General features: G+C 43.7%; 1 long non-coding RNA gene across 1 annotated transcript in view; it reads left to right on the top strand.

The window, feature by feature from the left end:
• LOC146866340 (uncharacterized) overlaps nt 1-18338 on the top strand; it is a 156459-nt gene that overhangs the window by 70166 nt on the left and 67955 nt on the right. The gene's annotated exons all lie outside the window — the stretch shown is intronic.

The following is an 18338-nucleotide window of genomic DNA, read 5'->3' as shown; positions in this document are numbered from 1 at the left end:
CGCGCCCGATTCGATGAGTCCGATAGACTTTATAAGTTGTTCTTCTGATGGAACCTTAAAACAGAAGTGACTGACTTTATCCGGCAGTCCAGTTTGACCATATCCCTCCTGATAATTACCTGCTCTATGTGTGGTAAATTTGTCAAAGATATTTGCAACTTTCTCCTGAAAAAAAACTTCAAGAGTATCACAAAATTCAATATTAGTTTCTGCATTATTTGAACTAGCTGGTGTTATAAGTTTTTTTATCACTGAGAAAAGAGACTCATTAGCATCAGATGCAGCTTTTATGTGGCTGGAATACTATTACGTTTTTGCTTCAATTATATTTTTTTGTGTGTGGCTAGTTTTGGTTTTATATGTGGTTTTTTCATCCACATCATATTTTTTCCTCCATTTTTGTTCTTATCTCCAACAGTCCTGTCTTAATTGTCTGAGTGTTTTGTTGTACCAGAGTTGAGATATTTTCTTACAGGTAGTTTTTTGAGTTTTTGAGCAACCAAATTGAGTGCAGAGTTCAGCCAAGATGCAAAATTCTCTACACTATGCTCCAGGTTTTCCCCTGGTTGCCGGGGGGACGACTCCACTGGCCTCTCCCAGGATATCTGGCCGAATTTTGTGCCAGGCTCAACTTAGGGTATGTTGGGTGGTATTTCTGGTCATAGTTCTTTTTTTTGTCATTATTTGCCAGTTAACCGCCCAATGGTCTGACCAAGTCAAGAGGAGAAGCTTAGTGGCATTTCAGGACACAGTGGGCATTTTTAAGAGCCCCTTTGTGTCACTCTTGCAGTACACACTGTGATGCAAGAGCAACGCAACTCAAAAATGAGATTTATGAAGCCACTCAAGGCCACCATGCTTGGCCCTGAGTGGCTTCATAAATCTTGTGTAAAGCAACGCAGCGAAAATCACTGCGTTGCTTTACTCTACACCAGGGAGGCATTCCATGGGTGCTGCGTTGGTGCTCCCACACAGCAGCCATGGATTTGATGCAGTCTCATATTTATCAGAATTGGTAGACCTGGGACAGCACCAAAAACCTACGCCTTCACAGGTGAGGTGTAACAAGGAGAAATATCTTTATTTCTTCTAGTTCTTTCCTCTTTCTATGTGTGCTGCATTCTGTAGCACACGTAGAAAGAGGAAAAAGCTTCTTTGGATTGGTTTTGTGCTTCGAAAGTGCTCCTTCCTGCACAGAAACAATCCTGCATACAACACAGGCACCCTTGCATCATGGTGCAAGGAGGCCTGCATTTGCACTGGGTAGTCAAGACAGTGCCAGTGTAGGGGAAAAGTGTTTTAAAATTCTTTTAAATACGGCACATTCTTGCCCTTTCCCTGTCACGCAGTGCAGCACAACAAGGTGACTTGCTGCGCTGCACAGTGAGACAATCTCATAAATCTAGCTTAGCGTTTGCAAGGAGCTACTTCTTTGCCAAGTGATTCCAGTCATTCATATTTCTGCTTTAAGAATGAGGGCACTGTGCACATTTGTGCACTGCAGAATCATAGGTAGGCCTTCACCACTAAAGTGTAGTATTCAAGTGCACCAATAGGATAAACTAACTTTTGCTTGACCTACCAGAGGCTGCAGGTTCCAATTTAAGAAAAACCTTTCTCACTTCAGGTTGTTACCACATTACAGTGGTTTTGAAGGGTCAAAGAAAAGAAAAAAATTAGATGCTTCACATAAGGGATTCTGCAGGGTTGAATCTCCATTCAGGCATTTGAAAATAGGCCCTAGATGGCTGGTGACTCTCAAAAAGTGTACATAGGTGTATTTCATCAATTCTGTATGTTTCAGAACTTATTCACTTTCAGCCCATGTGCAAGGGACAGTTTTTCTGAATTCTTACAGTTCACGCCGGCTCTTTGCTATATGTGTTGCAGCAAACAAATGATGGACGGAATGCTGACAATGCAAACATTCTCCCCAGTCAAAGATCTGGGTTAAATCCATCGTTCTTTTGCCCACTATGCCACCCCAGTTTGGACCCAGCCATATGCAAATCAGTCTTGACCCTGTTCCCCATGGGAACAGTCCAGACTGAACTGCCAGTAGATGAAGTTTTGAAAATAACGTAAATAATTAAATCATAAAACTCTATCTTTGGCTCCAGCCAACGAGTGTTGTTACCACCAAAAAGGTTTCACAGTTCTGGAGATCAACTGGCAAACAAAAATTGGCCTTGACTAATCAGGTTTTTTTTTACTTTCGCCAACATATATAGCACTCCTGGCAACTTTTTCAGCTAATTTAAATATCCACTGTTTTGCTATATTTTTCAAACGTTTTCTACTGCTTGTGGAGGGTAAGTCCCGGGTGACCTGTGGTGGGTAAAGCTGCCTGGCATATCAGACTATTGCGATATTTTGCTGGAGTCCTTTCAGACCCCTGTGCATTGTGTTACCTAATTTATATGACTATTGTACTAGGAAATGGACCCTTTATTTCTATTTATTTCAAAAATTTCTTGCAGGAGAACCTTCCCAAACTTTCTTAAAAGAGGTCAGATTTGTTTGCTTTACTTGCTTTCTCACTTGAAATCAGCAATATGTATACTCCACCACTTTTATAGTTCATCAGAGGCCACTGTACACATCTACAACTGCTCAAAATAAGAGGTCTGGATGACCTCGCCTACCAACAAGGGATGCAGGTGAGGAACAGCGCCTAAGAAGAAGCATGCTTATCTTGTATCAGGGGTAAGGGTTCTTCATCCTTTTTTCTAAGACAATCAGAGTATCTTCTTTGAGTATCTGCCTTCCTCTAGCACTCTGACAGAGGATCTACTATCAACCTCACATAAGAGTGAAACAGACTTTTGATTGTTTACTTTAGTGCTGTATTCTGAATCTTCTTTAGGAGAGGATATGTGATAGCTGCTTGAACATCATTAGTTGGAAGTACACACTAGCTTTAGGTTGAAGGCACGTGGCATCATCTAAGGCATAGGGCATTGCAGAGATGCAAGGTGTCATTGATGGTTTCAATGTAATGTTGCCAACATTTCCAAATTGCTTAATAAGCTAAAAAGAAACAAAAGTGTGTTTGATCTTGGTGCATTTCAATAATTTGGATGAGTCTAAATTATATTTGTTGGGGTGGAGAACATGAGCCGATTGAAAGTGTGGTATGTGATGGTTATTATAATATATCTGTCATAGAGTTTAAGTTTATGATTGTGGTACAAATGCCACAGTGTATATTGTCAGCAGGCCCATAGAAGCTAGTGGAGCTCTGATTCCTCAATTATACCAGGCATCATTGCTGAGTTTAAGTGACTAATCTGTTAGAATCAGTGTGTGGAGTCCATTCTGAGCTGCCCCTAAAACGTGTTTTCGAAGAACTCAATGTATGTACTTTTTGGTAGAGTGTCCAATTTTGTCATTGGTGGGATTATAATTCTTTCAATGCTCCATTTCAGCTTCCCAAGCAGTCTGAAGCAACTCGAGAGAGGAGTAAACTGGAGATTTGGGAATAACTTCGGGCTGCTCTGGGTGATTGCCTGCTCCAGAGTCATTCCCCTACCCATAGAATGAGGATGAGCAGAATGGTCATTAAGGACAATGCTGTCATGCTGTTTAGAGTGCATCTTGGATCCTGACATTGCTTGTTGCACAATCTCAAGGATAGGAGAGAAAATTACCAGATATTATTACGGTAGCAGGCTAGTATCACACACGAGGATCTCCATTTACAGTCCAATTGAGTAGCATAACTGGGGAAACAGAAAAGAGGAGACCAATTAGTGGGACAGCACAAGTGCTGGTGAATACGTAGGAGTGGGCAGAAATCAAAACTTCAATCACACGTTTTTATGTCAGCTTGTATGTGTGTATATATTTATTTGGGTGTGACTGTGGCATTGGCTTTCACATAGGTGTTTCTGCTTGACTGAGAATAATTATGTGTGTTTCTAAGTGCATGCCGTGAACCGTTTGCATGCTTTGCTCTGATGTATGACTGTGGAGTGGGAATACTTCACACAATGCTATTAGATGGTTTGTGCTGGGGACCTCTCACCGCTTGACAAGTATTGACATGATATTCTCACACACCCTCTGTTTAAAATATTTATTGAATTTCATAATAGGACAACACACCATACAAAAAAGAGCACCGAAAGCAGTACATAGAAGACTACAAAATATTATTGAAATGATAAATGTACCTATACAATGACAATTGTAAAATACTATTTAAAATAAAAAGGAATAAACCAAAAACGCCTTTACAGTGAATTACTTACTTCAACCTCAAAATTCTTACATAATAATCGATTAAATAATATTTAGCAATCCGTTGTTTTCTACAATAAGTGACAAGTTGCTGTGTTATGAACTACACCCAACAGATTCAAATTTGCTCCACTTCTAGTAAAAATTATCTATGACCACTATGCATGAATTGATAGTAATGAAGCATTTTTCCAATGAGTAGTAATTAATTTTAAAGCTGCAGATACTAGAAAGTATAGAAGTTTGTTATTTAAATCAGACACGTTTGTAGAAAGTAAAATAGACTTACAAATCAACATATCATACGAAAGATTGTCCGAGATTTTAAAGATTTTTGTGATAACTCCCCCAAACTTCCTTCCAATACTTAGAGACAATATTACATTCACAAAGCATAAGTATTAACACACTAGAATTCAGACTATAATGCCAACAATTAGGAGAATTTAAAATATTTGCATTGTATAAGTTTCAAGGAGTTCATCAACAATTAAATAAAATGAAGGAGATGGTTTGGTATAATGAAACAGACAACCAGAAAGAAATATTATTCATACATATCTTCTTTCATAAACCTTGAGAAAGAGATAAACCTAGTTCTTTATTCCAAAAAGTAGAGAGAGAGTTAATATTATCCCCTGTAAAAAGATTCTTGAATGTTTTATAAAACTTTGACACAGCATATGAGGAAACAACTAATGTTTGAATGTAAATTTATAAATCAGATGCGACATTTGGAGGAACATTGTGTGGAAATGAATCAAGAATGGAATTACACAACATTTCATATTTAGAAATATCCGAGGTGGGTAAAAGAAATGTTTGTTGCAATTCATCAAAAGATAAAAAAGTATTATTATGATATTTCATTCATTCATTCATTTAAATCTTTATTTCGACGCATTTGTGTCATAAAAGAGCAATAGAAACATTTGTTATCTTACATTTTGACATTTGCTAGCACAAAAAGAAATAATAAAAATAGCAGTAAATAAAAAGTCAAATAAGCTAACCTATTCGTATATATCCATAGCGTCCATGTATACAATGTCTAATTTCATAATCTTTGTCAAACACATTTTACCCGGGCGGAAAATTTACAAAGTTAAAAATACAATTTAACAATAAATATAATTTAAAAACTATTAAAATAGTATTAAATCAGTAACCGCTAGGACATTTTTTATATAAAAAGAATTCTTAAAAATTCGTATGAAATTCATAAAAAGCAACAACCACATATACCTAGTTGGAAAATAATGAAGCAACAATTACATGTTTTAGTATCATGATCTTTTTTTTAAAAATATCAAATAAAGTATCTAGTCGATTTATCTTTTTCTTTAAAAATGTAGACCCAACTTTATTCTAATAAAATTAGCAGCGAGAAGAAACCTACTAACTCCAAAAACTATCACCTGGCTGGTGTCAGTTTTTAAAATTCTGCCAGCCTCCTTGTAGGATCTGGAGCCTATTTTATGGCAGAGTGGTACTATCCACTTTTTCCTTGGTATTACATAGCTGGAGCAGAATAGAAGTATGTGTAAATCATCTTCCTTAGTACCATGAATACATGAGAGACAGAGATCACTTCCTGATTTCGCCCAGCTTTTTTCAAAGGCCTTAGTTCTAAGGGTACCATATCTAAATTTTAGGTACAAGGTTTTTGATAAAGGCGGATGGATCTCGTCTAAAAATGGTTCAAAAGATGCGACATCCTTAAACAATAGGAAGTTTTCGGTTAGCGGTCCATGAATTCTTGCATATACTAATTCGTTGCTCACATATGACCAGAAAGATAATTTAACGATTTTCTTGGAGCACGAATTCATAGCCTCAGGATCATTCCAAAAATGGGCTAATCCAATTATGCCTAACCAAATTCTTACATGCTTGAACCAATAAACTTTATTACAATTGTCGAGATCCATAACTTCTTTCAGGCCGTTCTTGTAATTAAGTAGTTCTGGGGTCGTCCACAATCTAACCCACAGCAATAATGGTCTCAATATTGCGTGTTGATCTGTTCGTTTCAGGTTTAGATCCAAAAGAAGTGGTATTAAAGGGGTATTTGTAGGTATTTTTATCAACCCCCTAAGAAACTTGTTCTCAAGGTTTTCAAATGTATGTCTACATACAGGACCCCATATTTCCGCCCCATATAATACTGCTGATTGGACTTTATACTTAAAAATCTCTATCGCAGGGGTCACTGCCTTATTCAAACATTCGTTGTGTCTCTTAAGAATTGGTAAACAGTTTTGTTTGAAGATGATCTTATTCTTTTCTAGCTGCGGTCTCCAAGCTAAGGAAGAGTCTATAGAGACACCTAAATATATAAAATTCTGCACATAATCAAGCTTCTGTCCATTTAACATTAAATTTTTCTTGAAGTTCCTATGTGGGCTCAATGCCATGTATTTCGTTTTTTTTGTATTGATTTCTAGGCCCTTCAAGGAACAGTACGACTGGAATCTATTTAACAAATTTTGAAGGCCCCGTGGTGTTTGGGAAATGAGAATGGTGTCATCTGCAAACAAAAGGGAAGAAACCCGTTCACCCCCTAGTCTTGGAGCGTCGTTTTCACTACACTCCAAGTAAGATGGTATATCGTTAACGAACAGGGAGAATAGGGTTGGCGCCAGTACACATCCCTGGCGTACTCCTCTTTTTATGGGGATAGCTTTTGTGAGTTCCCCAGTAGGACCCCACCTCACCTTTGCATAGTTGTCCATATGTAGTCCAATAACCAATTTTAGTAGACCTAGCGGGATCCCCTGGGATTTCAATGATTCCCATAAAAGGTCTCGCGGTATAAGGTCAAATGCGGCCCGTAAGTCTACGAATGCCACATACAAATGACCTTTACGAATAACGACGTATTTCCAATACAGACAACAGAGCCTTAGGACTTGGTCGATAGTTCCTGTTTTTACTCTGAAACCTGCCTGATATTTCGTTAAGATTTGTTCTTCTTCCAACCAGGTATTTATGCGGTTTAGTATATGCCTAGCATAAATTTTTTGGGTAATATCTAAAAGACTTATGGGACGATAGTTAGCAGGATTGCTTCTATCGCCCTTTTTAAAAATAGTAATGATTTCCGCCCCGTTCCATGTGTCCGGAATTGTCTCCCCGGCAGCAACAATGTTGCACAGATGATTAAGGTAAGGAACCCAGACATCTAGTTCATGCTTGAACAGATCACCTGGTACTTTGTCCAGCCCAGGAGCTTTCCCATATTTAACAGAGTTGATAGCTAATTTTGTTTCCACCAAATCAAAAACTATATGTGTAGATTCAGCCTCTGTAAGCAACACAGCATGATCTTCCTGCGCTGCATTAACAGTCCCTTGGGCGGCGTACAGGTTCGTAAAATGGTCTATCCAGGTTGCTTCATTGAGATAAACTTCTCTCGAACCTTTCTCTCTTTGATTACCCTTAACCACTGTTTCCCAAAATAGCTTTTGGTCCTTCATTTTAGCTGCCATCAGCATACCGGACCATAATTCCTCATCCCATGAACACTTTGCATTGGTCAGCACCTTATTATATAATTTCCTATTTTCTTTAATTACCATAGCATTTTTACTTTTGACCGAGTCTATCAAAGCTGATTTTGCTTTCCGGCATTCTTTGTTAAACCATGGTTTGCCTGTAGGCTGCAGCTTCACTGCACCCATTCCTTTTTTTGGTCTTCTAGTCATGAGTTCTAGTAGTTCATTAAAGAACTCTTTATGTAATTTAAGAAATAAACCGGGTTCGCTTTCGGAGGGATTATAGATGTCAAATACATTAGTAAGGCAATTATAAATATTTGCCACTAGATCTTCTTGTCCCAGTATGTATGCCCATTTAACGGACCGACGATTATTACTTAATATAACATTATCTGGGACAGGTTGGTGTCCTCCCTCATCTACTTCCTGACCCAGCATTAAGCTCTTTGCAAAGCTGACTTCCAAGGAATGGTGATCACTATCAAATCTATCTTTGACCATCAAGTCATTTATATATGGCCACAAGTCCATGGAAATAATAACATAATCAATTAAACTTTGGCAATTACGTCTCGTGAAAGTAGGTACCTTGGGACTATCAGAAGGAAAACGTCCGTTACATGCCCTCAGTCCATGACTTACCAGTACCCTTGTAATTTGGAAAGCTAGGGTAGAACCTGCAACTGTCCCATTACTAGATAAGGATGGTATGCCATTAGCATTATCTTCATCCTCATACAATTTATTCATTCCGGCAATGGGTTCAAAGTTGCAGTTCATATCCCCACATATTATCGTGCTTGTTTCCGGGTCCAGCGTATCCAGTATTGATTCTAATTTGTCAATACATGGTGACTCCTTATATGATGGGCATGGTCGATTATATATATTAAAAAGATGAATCATCCGATTATCAATGGTAACCATTTTTAAACCGAGTATATCTAAGGAATCGGTTCTTAATTGCTGTATGGCTATATTAATGGACACACTAACCCATATTATTAGCCCTCCTGATGGACGACCTCTTACTGATGGAACTGCTTCCAGCTGGTACGTTCTATATCCAACCCTATGCCTAGCTGTCGTAGCCCATGTTTCTTGTAGAACACATATTTCAAAGGAGTTTATGTAAAGGTTCCATTCGGGATCACTTGTTTTTGAACCTACTCCTGCAACGTTCCATGAAACAATCCTGGCCATAGAGGGGCCTTGATTAGAGCTGCAGTTAGCAGCCGATGAAGATTTACCTAATCTTCTCGGTATTTCTGATCTATTACTAATAGGATCGTTTGCCTCTTGATGCTTTGTTTGTTCCACTTTGGATGTGGGTTCAGGAGCTTCCAAGGGTTTTTTTTTTGATATAATATTTCCCCCCTGTATACCAGTTGATAGTAATTGAAGTGAACCATTTAAACAATCAGGTGTCCTAAGGGGACTTATTAAAGCCACGGGTGAATTTACGGATAAAACAAATGGACAGAGTGTGGATTTGTGTCCTTCCCCATGTGCTTGGAGTCAATCAATGCCCTCCAGTCCACTAAACCTATTGTAACAAGAAATTAAGGGTTGAGTGTACTGTGGGCCCATCCATTCTCTGTGATACTGAGAGTTGGCATGTTGGGGCCTCCCTGCCCTACGTTGTATTAAAGTCCAGCCATCTTCCCCCTCCCTTTCCCATCTTTTAGGATATGTATTCCTAAAAAATTCACACCCTATTCCACCCCTATCTGGATTTGAGTCCCTTAACCAACTCCATGTATTATCTTGGTGTTCCGTTGGTGGATACAAATAAGCCAGGGGTCTTGCTACAATCAGTGAACCATTATTCCTTGGGACTCCCGAACAGATATGTCCTACTGTCCGAGGGTCCTCAAACGATACAATCACACAGTCCCCTTTCATTTTTTTCCTGTTATGGCCTACCCAGGGGACCCTCTCTACCATTAAGATATTGCTTCTTATTGTTGGTGGTAATGGATGATTGTTATTCAGCCAATGTGACACTTTGTTTTTAAGCGCCACATAAGGTTCTAAGACTGATGAGCCTAATTCCGGAACCCCAGTTAGAATAACTACATAATCACATGCTTCAGGGGGTAAGTTAATATTCCTGCGCTTTTCTATGTGCGTGATGTCGTTATTGTTTGTAGAGATACTACAAGGAGTCAACTTTTTAGCTGTTTCACATGTTGGTAAGGACTTTGCACTATTTTCATCTACGTCAATAATGATGGGATTGTTGGTAGAGACCTTTAGGGCTGTATTCCTTTCCTTTTCAATGTCATTGTCAAGTATTTTTGATACCTGTACATTGCTAATAGGGGCTGGAACCTGCGTTACCTTTTTTTGATTGCTAGTATATTCATCTTTTTTCTCTTTCCTCAGTTCTATAAGTTGTTTTTCTATCCCAATTAGTCTTTCTTCTATAGGAATGAGGAAGGTCTTAAATATTTTTGACAGGGTCAATATAAGGGAGTCTTCTTTCCCTATGTTTGTACCTATACTTTCAGCTGATAGATTAACAGATAAAATGTCGGCTAAGGAGTTATCTAAAAAGCTGTCATCTACAATGTTCATGGGTAGTGTCTTAGGGGCAGCTCCTCCTTTCCCCTGTTCTTGGCCCTTGCCTTCCCTTGACCCTCTTGCATTAGATATATTATTTTCTTTGCACTTTCCTGACTTAGAAGCCTTAATAGGTTTAGTAGCGGGATATTTTTTGTTTAATCGTCTACTTGTTATTTTTTTGGGAATTGCTCCCTCCCTTATCCCTTTTCTTGAGGTATTATTGTTTGCTGTCTGGTTTTCTGGCTGAGGGGCTGGCAAGGTGCTTTCTATAATAGCCAAACCTTGTGGATCAGGAGTATTACAATCTTGAGTATCAGAGGGTGTCATTGTAATACCGTGAACCTCTGCATTAATATGCCGTGTGTTAGAATTGATAGTATTATTCTCAAGAGTTCGCGTTGGAGTGCGAACTGTAGCAATGTGGCCCATTGATGACCTTTTTGCTTGGGCAAGATCTTGGGAGACCCTCCTTTCCATGAGGACAATACCCTGATCTATCAGTGTATTTGTACGAACTATAAAATCATCTAAGGTTCCAGTTAATTTGGAACTACCTGACACAGCTTTACTACTTCTGGTTTCACGTGACATTATATCAATATGGTATAGGCAGCTAAACACAAATGGATAATGACGAAATTTTTTTTTTTTTTTTTTTAAACTTATTTAACTAATTACCATAACATTTGTAATAGTTAGTCAATAAAATTCCTATTACTGCAATGGATGGGGGATAATAGCATCTATTGTGTATGTAAAATTAACCCACATCTACATATAACACTATTGCCTAACTGTCCGAGTAATAGTAAGAATTGGCAATGGTGTGCTTACAATGTCCGAAGTTTATCCGACGAAACGACCAGCGTCCCTGGCCCAGTCCAGTCTCCTCAGGCCTCTGAGGGCCTAAGAGGGCCCGCCCTTTGCCCGGGCTTAGCCCGGCGTCCGCCCGCGCGCGTCCCGCGAAGCGGAGGGCAGCGTCAGTTTTGTAGCGCCTTCAGGCGCGAAAATGCGGCACTTCCGGGGTGCCAAGGATCATGGGAGATGTAGTTTTCCCAAGCGTCTCCCCCCACACAGCGGTCGCGTTTGTCCTGCGACGGCGGGAGGGAGATTCAGGCGTCACAGGGAAGGCTGCCCCGGGGAACAGGATGCACAGCAGGTAAGCACTCAGAAAATGTCTCCTCGTAATAGCAACGGGCCCCGCTCTGCCAAGGGCAGCGTCAGTTTTGTAGCGCCTTCAGGCGCGAAAATGCGGCACTTCCGGGGTGCCAAGGATCATGGGAGATGTAGTTTTCCCAAGCGTCTCCCCCCACACAGCGGTCGCGTTTGTCCTGCGACGGCGGGAGGGAGATTCAGGCGTCACAGGGAAGGCTGCCCCGGGGAACAGGATGCACAGCAGGTAAGCACTCAGAAAATGTCTCCTCGTAATAGCAACGGGCCCCGCTCTGCCAAGGGCAGCGTCAGTTTTGTAGCGCCTTCAGTAAGTAAAAAATACCAGCTTTTATCCAATATTGTCAAAATGTAATAGTATGCACAAGCTTTAGCGAAGGGTTACATGATAACAACATATCTTAGACATATTCAAAAAGGAGATTCTAGGTCCTGAAATACTAGTTTTGTAGATTTAAGTATGGTGGACCTTTTTAGTAATGTGGTAGACAGTAAAGCAGGCAAAGGAAATGGCGATGTCAAACTTTGTTCAATGAGAAGTTATGAAGGCAAATTATTAAACTCTGTATGACTGAACTGAACTAAAAAGAACCTTGCTTTAAAATTTACACTTTATGATATTTAAGAAAATCTCGCAAACCAAAACCAACCTGCAATTTTCTGGTGGTGGCCTTTGGAGTGCCCAGGTAGAGAGAGTTTCCATAATCTAGCCTGGGACAACACCAGTGCCTGTACCATAACCCTTCATGCAGTTTCAGGAAGCAGTGGGAGAATTTTCCGCAGCTGTCTGATGATGCCATAACAAGAGGCTGCTAATTGTACTGCTTGGTGGTCAAATTTAAGTGACCTATCCAGCCATACTCCCAGGCTTTTAATCCTTTCTTTTGGGTTTGGAGACGGGTCAAGACATTTGGGCCAACTCAGTGCGGGAGTAGTGATGGAGTCTGTTAGACCTGGCACCTTGGCGTGGGTCTCCCTTCCATTTTTTGCTGTTGCCTCATGTGTTTTTGCTGGTGTTAGATGCTTTGGGCACTGTGCCACTGCTGTCCAGTGCCACAGTGCAAGTGCTCCCTATTGTAAATTGATGTATGAATTAGTTATTCCATGACTGGTTGGTTTGGTTTAACTGTCAGACCCTAGTACAGTGCACCAGGAGTGCCCAGGGCTGGTAATCCAAATACTGCTTGTGGGCTTGCAGCACTGGTTGTGCCACAAGCAGCCTGTAAAAGTGTGACTAAGGCCTGCCATTGCAGAGCCTGCATGCAGTTTGGTACTGTCATGCTGACTGGGTAAGTGCACCCACTTGCCAGTCCCTAAACCTTCCCTTTTCTTCATATCAGACACCCCTATGGTAGGCCCAAGGGCAGGGTGCATTGTAAGTATAAGGTAGGACATGCCCTGATGTGTGTGGCATGTCCTAATAGTGAATTACAGCCATTTCCGTTTTTCATTATTGCAAGGCTACCTGTTCTCCATAGGCCAGAATGGGCAGTTTGATTATTACATATTATAATCCTAACTGACTCAGGGAACATGGTAGAAATTCGAATTTAGTATGCCTGAACTCAGAATGATAAAATACATCTTTTAGTGAAGTTGGTTTTAACATTCTGTGTTCGAAAATACCACTTTTAGAAAGTAGGTATTTTCTTGTCTAACCATTCAAACCTGCCTCTGCTAGGCTGTGTATTCCTTGTCTGGAGTTTGAGTGACAGGGCTGGGGGATTCCAGGAGACAGGGTGAGTCAGCCCAGTGGTAAATAGAGAGATCTGCATCTAGATGGGAGGGAGGAGTTGCACCTGGGACCTGAATAGGGCTGTGCCTTCCCACCACAATGCTGGCTCCACCTCCTGTGGTGCGTCTGATGTCTCTGCCCTGCAATCTGAAAGGAAAGAAGGAGTCATGTAAACAAAGTGCTCCAGGGCTGACCAGAACTGGTTTGGACTAGGCAAAGGCCTCTCTGCCTTCAGAGAACAAAGAGAAACTTGGTATAAATATTGGGACCCAAACCCAAGAACTTTAGATCACTTTGGGAAACAAGAAGAAACCTTTGCTGAGGAGTGAAACCAGAAGAAACTGAGGAGAGACTATCCCTAAGCTGAAGTGCTGCTTGGGGGATTGGCCTGCAGTGGTTGCCTGATTGCCAAGGAAAGGAGAAAGGACTTTGTGTGCACTTTATTAAACTTGTAAAGGATCTCCAAGGGCTGAGAGAAGAGCTTGCCTCCTGCTGAAGTCTCAGGGACAACAGACTTCAACCACCAGTTCCCCAGAGTTCTTTGGAAGTGCCTGCTGCTGTTTTGGGCCTTCTGAGGGACTGCGTGTCATGAGGAGATGGAAGCACGACTCACGGAGAAGAAGCGTGTCGCTGTCGCAGCCGCTGCCGTCGCATCACGGAACAAGGGTGTCGCCGCTGTAGCTGTTGCATTGCACTGCATCACGAGAAGCGTCCCACAACACCGAAGAAGCATGTCGCCGTCGCAGCCACTGCCGTCGCATCACTGAACAAGGGTGTCGCCGCTGTAGCTGTCGCATTACACCGCATCACGAGAAGAGTCTCGCAACAAAGAAGAAGCGTTTCGCCGTCGCAGCCACTGCCGTCGCATCACTGAACAAGGGTCGCATTGCACCGCATCACAAGAAGCACCTCGCATCCATGGAGAAGCGTGCCACCATCGCAGCCGCTGTCGTTGCATCACTGAACAAGGGTGTCGCCGCTGCAACTGTTGCATCGAGCGGAAGTGTCTCACATCGTTGGAGAAGAGTGTCACCGCCAAAGCCGCTGTCGTCGCATCACTGGACAAGGGTGTCGCCGCTGCAGCTGACGCATTGAGCCGAGACATCTCGCAACATCGGAAAAGCATGCCGCATCAGGAAGATCTTTATGTCTTTATTTCTTTGCACCAAACTTTCATCGCACCATCGTTGCAACGCTTTCGTTGCCCTGCGAGTCGCATCTAAAGGTACATTGACTCAAAGTGTCACATTTAAGAACTAAAGAGAACTAAGCTAAATTCTACCATTTTTAAAGTACCAGTATTGTGGATTTTTGTCGTTTATGGTCTTGTGTTAAATCTATATAAAGAATACTTATTTTTGATATAAAACCTGTGTGGTGTCCATCTGTAGTGTTGTCACTTGATTACTGTATGTGCTCACAAATGCTTTACACACTGCCTCTGAGATAAGCCTGTCTGCTCATGCCAAGCTACCAAGGGGGTGAGCAGGGGTTATTTTAGGAGTGTACCCCCTTACCCTGACTAGATGCAAGGGTCCCTATTTGTCACAAATACCTACCTGTGCCAACTAGAGACCCCCAAATCTAACATTGGTGGTCAGCGATGAGGATTCTGGACTTGCATTTGCGACTCATGTACAGTGATTGGTGAGCACTACTAGTGAGTGCAGACCAAAACACAACCACATACTTTTGGTATATTTCTTTTTGAGATTTTCTATTTTTGCCAAGTTTAACCATCATGGAGGACACAGCGTCCATCGCCTCTATTGATTTGGAATGGGAAGAGGAGAAACTGGAAAGCTACAAAGTAGGGCAGCTGAAGTACTTCTGCAAGAAGTTCAATGTTTCCATTATTGGGCTCTCCAGGAAGGAAGAGTTCTACAAGGCGCTGAGGGCCTGGGTAGAAGCTAGGAATGCCCCTGAGAATGAGGAAGGAGATGAGAATGCAGATAGGCAGCTGGGTGGGCCATTGGGTCCAGGAGGAAGGAGAGCACCTTCCCCCGCAGGTAGCAGTGTTTCTGCCAAGAGTCTGTCTCCAAAGGAGCTGGAGGACAGAGAAAGATGCAGGAGGCATGAGATGGAGCTGGCCAAGCTCAAGTTGGGTGGGCAACTGGAATTAGAAAATAGCAAATTGGCCCTAGAGGAAAAGAAAATGCAGTTGGATCATGAGAAAAGTTTGAGGGAGTTGGAATTGAAAGCCAGGAGCTTAGAGATTGCTCCCTTTGGTGGCAGCACACCGTCATTGCCTGTTAAATCCAGGGTGTATATTCCCAAAGATGTGGTGAAATAATGTTTTAAGAATGATGATATTGGGCAGTGGTTCAAGGCCTATGAGGTAGCCATGTCTTCCCACTGGGTCCCTGAGAAGGATTGGGGAGCGGGGTTTCGGGGGCGGTTCCTTAGTGAAGGGCGGGACACACTGTTAGACTTGCCTTCTGAAGTCTATAATTCATATCCCCACATGAAAGATGCATTAATGTCCAGGTATGGTTTAACTCCTGAATTGTACAGACAGAGGTTCAAGGGTTGCAAGAAGATAGAGAACAGTACCTGGGTGGAATATGTCACTTTTTTCTGCAGAGCATTGGATGGTTGGGCGAAGGGTACCAATGTTGATGATTTTCATGGGCTCTTTGATTTGATTGCATGGGAGCACTTGTCAAGTAATTGTTTTCCAGAGCTACGCCAGCACGTGATTGATAGTAGGCTGACTAATCCTAGGAAGCTTGCTGAAGAGGCGGACCGCTGGGTCAGTACCAGGGTCCACAAGGGTCACGTGGGAGATTCAGCCAAGAGTGGGCAGGGTCCCCAGCAGAATAGTGGGGGGACAAGGGTAAACAAAGGGAGTTCCAGAGAAGGCCCCAAAGTAATCCTCAAGGGAACCAAGGGAAAGGTTCCTAGCTTCCCCAACAGAAACTGTCAGGGGCCTGACAGGTCCACCTGTTCACGGGGGACCCCTGAAATGCTACAAATGTGGGGACCTGGGTCATAAAGCGAATGATCCCAGGTGCGCCAGTTTGTGAAGACAGCACCCCCTGGTGCAGCCCCCGGCAGATGGCTAGTGTAGCCCTGGGTGAGGAGATGGGTGCCCAAGGTGGGTGGGGGCCAGCAGAGCTATCCCTTGTCTCTTTAGGAGACTGTGAGGTGGACCCTAGGACCCAACTGCCTGATAACACCACCCTCAGAGGAACGCTCGTCTACAGATCCCCCGGACCCCAGGCACAGTTCTGCGACTCCATCGCCGACCTCGCCAGCACCCACGCACTCGACTCCACGGACTACATCCTCCTCGGGGACCTGAACTTCCACCTCGAGAACAACAACGACGCCAACTCCGCCGCACTGATCGAAACTTCACCAACTGCAGCCTCAGACAACTCGTCACTACACCCACCCACGCCGCCGGCCACACGCTTGACCCCGTCTTCTCCATGAACACCCACGTCGCCTTTGACCACACCATCAAACTCCACTGGACCGACCACCGCTGCATCCATTTCACCTTCAAGAAACCCACCACCGCACCCAACAGCTGCCCCGCCGCTGCTGGAGCAAAGTCACCGAAGACCAGCTGACCACCACCCTCGCCCAGAACCCACCCACCGACACCACCGACCCAGACGCCGCTGCCCGCAACCTTAGACAGTGGATCGATGACTGCGCCAACACCCTCGCCCCGCTCAAGAAACCCTCCAACAACCGCACAAGCAAGAAAGCCACCTGGTTCACCGAAGAGCTCCAGACCTCCAAACGTGCATGCCGGAATCTGGAGAAGAAATGGCTCCACAAGCGTACAACAGACAGCCACACAGCCCACAAGGACGCCACCCGCAGACATCACCACCTCATCAGACTAGCCAAGAGATCTTGCTTCAAAGACCACCTGGATAACAACGCTCACGACAGCAAAGAGCTCTTCAGCATCGTGAAGGAACTCTCCAACCCCAGCGCCAACGCCAATGACATCCCGCCCTCACAAGAACTGTGCGACGCACTGGCCACCTTCTTCCACTGCAAGATCGCTGACATCCATGACACCTTCAACACCACGACCGCCACGACCACGCCAGATGCCACCCACCCTGCGAACATCACACGCACCAACCACCTGACCTCCTGGGTCAACGTCAACGACGACGAGACACGCAAGGTCACGAAATCAATCCACTCATGATCACCTTCAGACCCCTGCCCACACCACGTATTCAACAAAGTAGACGCAGCCATCGCACCCCAACTACGGAAGGTCATCAACATCTCCTTCAAGACAGCGACATTCCCGGAAAGCTGGAAGCACGCCGAAATCAGCGCCCTCCTCAAGAAGCCCAAGGCGGACCCCAAGGACCTCAAGAATTTCTGACCCATCTCCCTGCTCCCGTTCCCGGGGAAGGTCATCGAGAAAATCGTCAACATGCAACTGGCCCGCCACCTCGAGGACAACATCTTAGACCCGTCCCAGTCCGGATTCAGACGCAACCACAGCACCGAGACAGCCCTCATCGCTGCAACAGACGACATCAGGTGCCAACTAGACAACGGCGAAACATCAGCCCTCATCCTCCTGGACCTGTCAGCCGCCTTCGACACGGTCTGCCACCGCACACTAAAGACACGTCTCCATGAAGCCGGAATCCGAGAGAAGGCCCTGAACTGGACCATGTCCTTCCTCGCTGGCAGGACCCAGAGCGTCTGCCCCCCCCCCCCTTCCATTCCACAGCCACTAACATCATCTGCGGCGTACCCCAGGGCTCATCCCTCAACACGATGCTGTTCATCTATATGGCCCACCTTGCACAAGTGGCCCGCCAACATGACCTCAACATCATCTCCTACGCCGACAACACCCAGCTCATCCTCTCCCTCACCAAGGACCCGCACACCACCAAAACCAAACTCCACGAGGGAATGAAGGCTGTCGCCGATTGGATGAGGAGCAGCTGTCTGAAGCTGAACTCGGACAAGACGGAGGTCCTCATCCTCGGACCCACCCCCTCTGCCTGGGATGACTCCTGGTGGCCAACCACGCTGGGATCAACACCAACACCCATTGACCACGCACGCAACCTAGGATTCATCCTCGACTCCTCCCTCTCCATGTCGAAGCAGGTCAATGCCGTCTC

Source organism: Triturus cristatus, chromosome 2_1 (genome assembly GCF_964204655.1).
Source record: "Triturus cristatus chromosome 2_1, aTriCri1.1, whole genome shotgun sequence".
Classification (NCBI taxonomy): Eukaryota; Metazoa; Chordata; class Amphibia; order Caudata; family Salamandridae; genus Triturus; species Triturus cristatus.
This window is presented reverse-complemented; position numbering and strand designations above follow the sequence as displayed.